This window comes from Staurois parvus, unplaced genomic scaffold (genome assembly GCF_062004578.1).
Source record: "Staurois parvus isolate SC_StPar_1 unplaced genomic scaffold, SC_StPar_1.0 ptg000068l, whole genome shotgun sequence".
In the NCBI taxonomy this organism is placed as follows: Eukaryota; Metazoa; Chordata; class Amphibia; order Anura; family Ranidae; genus Staurois; species Staurois parvus.
In genome coordinates this window covers 11,098,957-11,104,163 of record NW_028317864.1, presented here as the reverse complement: position 1 = coordinate 11,104,163, position 5,207 = coordinate 11,098,957, and positions in this window count along the sequence as shown.

Sequence of the window (5,207 nt, the reverse complement as noted above, 5' to 3'; positions counted from 1 at the left end):
GTCTGCTTCCTGAGGAGAGTAACAGCCATATGGTCTTTCTTGGAATTTCTTTTGATGTAAATGCAGCCCATTTTTTATAATACACATACTGTAAGCATGAAAATTAGAGCGGTGTATAAATCCGTAAACAAAAATCAGTACCATGTGAAGAACCCTAAAACTAATCTCTAGGTCTCTCTAAAAATTCACTATGCAGTCCCCCCCCCCCCTCTTGTTTATTCTGGGGAGATTGGAAAAGTTGAAACATTTCTTAATCTTTGCTACCACAGGCTTTCTTCTCTCTGTACCATCGGTATCCTGAACCTGCTCCTTGGGAACATGGGCAAGCAGAGAAGAATGCAGGCTGCTAGGAGAGCAAGGGATACATTCAGTATTTTGCTTATTTTAGGACAAACCAAGCATTTAACCTAATCAGTGTGAGAAGGCCCAACAGCAAGATGAAGCTTGAAAGATACCCGGAGTTCAGCTTTAACATAAACTTGATCAGAGAGTAAAACTGAGAGGGGTATTGTTGACCTTGTGTGCAGAAAAGGACTTCTGACTTTTCCTAACTTTCCTGATCTGCACATTCTCCTGTGCTTGGTGACTCGCATTGATCAGGAAACTAGCATTTTCACAAGACGGTGGGCAATGGCTGCCCCCTTCTACCCCCTGTATTTCTTTCCTTTACCTCTCATGATAAAATGGTAACAATATCTGTATATTTGAGGCTTTGCTTCCACCTAGTGCACATGGAAGCAAATTGCTTACAGAGTACACGGGGGTTTGACTTTTCCAAAGATGTTCTCTTTTCAAGGGAATTTTACCCAGATCTTAATAAATGTGTTGAAATTTTACTTTGCAAACAATACCGAATCACGTGCAAGGGGAAAAAAAGAATCCTTGCAAGTGATAGGATAATGGAAGTCAGCAGAGCTTCATCCCATTTACTAAGGTCTAGGGAAACCTTGTAAAGTGCAACTTCAACAATTAAAAAATTATATTAAAGACTTTGTAGCTGCCTGTAACACCTTTGCACCAAACAAGACTCCCAACAATCTCTTCATGGACAGCTCATGCTACAAACATTTTGTTTGGCCACATACTGCATATTTATGGACTTTATACACATCTTAGATTGTAAGCTCCAAGGATCAGGACCCTCCTAACCCTCTTGTATTGAACTGTATTGTTGCTGTATTGTCTCCCTTTTATATTGTAAAGCGCTGAGCAAACTGTTGGCGCTATATGAATAACACAAAAAACAGCGCAAAAATTAAATAAATAAAAATAATCACAAATAAATATATATATATATATATAATATTTCAAACATAAGTCCTTATTTTCCCAAAAGGATTTTCAAGACAATGTTCCAAAATGTGCTTCCACCTAATCACCACGTGAAAAATAATATTGACCGCACTCACCAGATGGAGGTGAGTAATAAGCCTCATAGGATATAAGGGATCCTATAGCCCCTCAGGAGGAACTCAAATCACCTTCTTCACCCTGCTTAGATACAGCAATCGACTCCACTCTACTTCTCCATGGAATCCTCAATAATGTGCAAGGAAAGAAAGGCTACATAGTGTAATACTGCCACTCAATACCATATAAATCGATAGAATAAGGACACTCACATGTTTCAATAAAATAACAGCCCTTGTTTAATAGCCTCAAAGGCTTCAAAGGAACAAGTTTCCAAATTGTAAATATAGGGATCTCACGCTTTAAGAATCACTGTAGAAGATGACCAGCTTTCCACCTCTAAAATGGCCGCTTGAACCGCAAATGTCGGCGTGCGTTCCAAATACCGGAAGTGACGTAGGCAAAGATGACGGCAGACCGGAAGTGCGTCAACGCGTTTTGCCCCACCCACAGGGCGTTCTCAAGCGTTCTCTTGAAAATCCTTTTGGGAAAATAAGGACTTATGTTTGAAATATTATATATATATATATATATATATTTTTTTTTTTTTTTTTTTTTTTTGCACGGACATTTATTTATTTGTGATTATTTTTATTTATTTAATTTTTGTGCTGTTTTTTGTGTTATTCATTATTGGTGGTTTTCACTGGTGCACAGCTGCATAATTGTATACTTTCTTTGATTGGCGCTGGGATTTTTAGTTTGTTGGCGTTATATAAATCCTGTATAATAATAATAATAATAGCTGATCTCTCAATATTTAAATGCTTTACTGTATTGGTGGTTATACTGTAGATGAAATGGCAGATTTTATTTCTTTGAAGAGCTTCCCTGCAGTCTTCACTTTACCCATTTGTTTTTTGTTTGTTTTTTGAGAAAATCTTTCCTCTATCATGCCTTCTTCCACACAATTTTTATAAGGGATACTGCCTTTTGTTTCTAAAGAGGCCCATTTGACATTGGTATTTTTCCTTTCACTTAGGAACTGGGCAAAGTTCAGTTTGCAAGAGTTTTGGCATACCTGGGAAAAATCTGCTAAACCCAAACACAGCACAGAACCCATGAAATCGGATCATATAGGGATCCTAATGAATGGCAGTTGCTTCTTAACCCCCTTGCCTTAGCAGATACCCTTGTTACTTACTGTTGACACAGTTGATGTACACTCATCTGTGACATTGTGTTATTATCATTGTACAACTGTTACTGGGCTGTGGACATTAACATATTAGCATGCAGTAAATGAGTTTTACGGTGTAATTTCACCTGCATCTTTGTTTAAAGGGTGCGATTTTTCATATATTCCTATGGAGAATGCACCAGTGAAGCTGTCACCAGCCCCTACTTTAAAAAGAATGGGTGCTCTAGGATCAGGGTCTCCAAACTATGTTCCTCCAGCTGTTGAAGCACTACAAGTACCATCATGCCTCTGCCTCTGGGAGTCTTGCCAGTGGCTGTCAGAGTCTTGCAAGGCCTCATGGGACTTGAAGTTCCTCAACACCTGGAGTGTCATAGTTTGGAGACCCCTGCTAGATAATGAAAAATAAATGAAATTCAACTCACAGCGCTTTATTTTTTGTAGGTGTTTAATTTTACATTATTAAATTACAGACTGATGCATGTGAAATAGCTCTTTTCTTGGGAACATTTATTTATGAAACATGCCTAAAATGCCTTTTATTTTATATCATCATAATAGATTGCTGTATTTTATTCATTTGTCGATATTTAATGTATCAGCTTGGTGCAGTTAGCGACAGCTCCCTGTTTTAATTGTGTAAAACATAAACACACACACACTACTGTACAAAAGTTATTGGCAGTTGTGAAAACATGCTGTAAATGAAGAATGTGCTTTCAAAAATAGAAGCGTTAATAGTTTATTTTTATCAATTAACAAAATGGAGAGTGAACGGAAGAGAAATCCAAATCAAATAAATATTTGGTGTGACCACCCTTTAGCTTCAAACCAGAATTAATTTTTCTAGATACACACACTGCTTGTGCACACAATTTTTAAAGGAACTCGGCAGGTAGGTTGTTCGAAACATCCTGGAGAACAAACCACAGATCTGTTGCTGTCGGCTGCCTCAAATCCTTTTGTCTCTTCATGTGATCCCAGACAGACTCCATGATAGTGAGATCAGGGTTCTGTGGGGGCCAAATCATCACTTCCAGGATTCCTTGTTCTTCTTTACACTTAAGATAGATCTTAATGGCTGTATGTTTGGGGGTCATTGTCCTTCTGCAGAATACATTTGGGCCAATCACACACCTCCCTGATGGCATGGCATGATGGATAAGTATCTGGCTGTATTTCTCAGCATTCAGGATACCATTAATCCTGACCAAATCCCCAACTCCATTTGCAGAAATGCAGCCTCAAACCTGCAAGGAACCTCTGCCATGCTTCATTATTGCCTGCAGTCACTATTGTGCCGCTCTCCAGCCCTTCAGTGAACAAACTGCCTCCTGCTGCAGCCAAATATTTCAAATTTTGTCTCATCAATCCAGAGTACCTGCTGCCATTTTTCACCCCAGTTCCTATGTTTTCATGCATAGTTGAATCACTTAGCCTTGTTTCCGCATCAGAGAGATGGCTTTTTAGCCGTGATTCTTCCATGACGACCACTTCTGGCCAGACTTCTCTGGACAGTAGATGGGTGTACCTGGATCCTACTGGTTTTTGGCAGTTCTGTCACTGCTGGACATCTTCCGATTTTGAGGGAAAGTAAACATGATGTGTCTTTCATCTGCTGCATTATGTTTCCTTGGAAGATCACTGCGTCTACAGTACTCAACATTGGTGATTGCAATGCTGAAAACTGCAGGCAGATACTTATCCATCATGCCATACCATCAAGGAGGTATATGTTTGGACCAGGGGCGGACTGACCATTTGGACCAGGGGCGGACTGACCATTTGGAAACTTGGGCACTGCCCGAGGGCCCGGGGTCAGTAGGTGGCCCCATGAGATGCCTCTGGTACCTTTTACATAGGCTTTTTTGAGTTTGGGCAAGGACACAGGGGCCCCATGATCCCCTATTGCCCGGGGGCCCCATGAGTTGTCAGTCTGCCCCTGGTTTGGACTCAAATTTATTCCGCAGTAGGACAATGACCCTAAACATACAGCCAATGTTATTAAGAACTATCTTCAGCGTAAAGAACAAGGAGTCCTGGACATGATGATTTGGCCTCCATCGTGCCCTGATCTCAATATCATGGAGTCTTTCTCAGATTACATGAAGAAACAGAAGGATTTGAGGCAGCCTACATCCACAGATCTGTGATTAGTTATCCAAGATGTTTGGAACAACTTACCTGCAAAGTTCTTTCCAAAGCTGTGTGCACAAGGACTGTGGGTACCTAGAAATATGTATGCTGTTTTGAAGGCAAAGGGTGGTCACACCAAATATTGGTTTGATTTGGATTTCTCTTCTGTTCATTTACTTTCCATTTTGGTCATTTTTACAGATAAACTATTAACACTTCTATTTCTGAAAGCATTTTTTAATTTACAGTATATATAATTTTAAAGATAATGACTTCATATGAGACTAATTAATTTAGTTTTCGCTTTTTGTATTTGTTTTTATTTTAACTGATTTATGTTTTGTTGATAAAATGTTATGCCCTATGTGGTTCACATCTGAACTGTATAGGTATATACATGTGTGAGTGAGCACGATAAGAATCTTAAAATACTAGATTAAAGCTGTCCGCCTGTGATTAGGTGGCTTTGCAGGAGATTGTCTTGAAGATTATCCCTTGCCACCTTCCCAAGCAAGTCCATCAT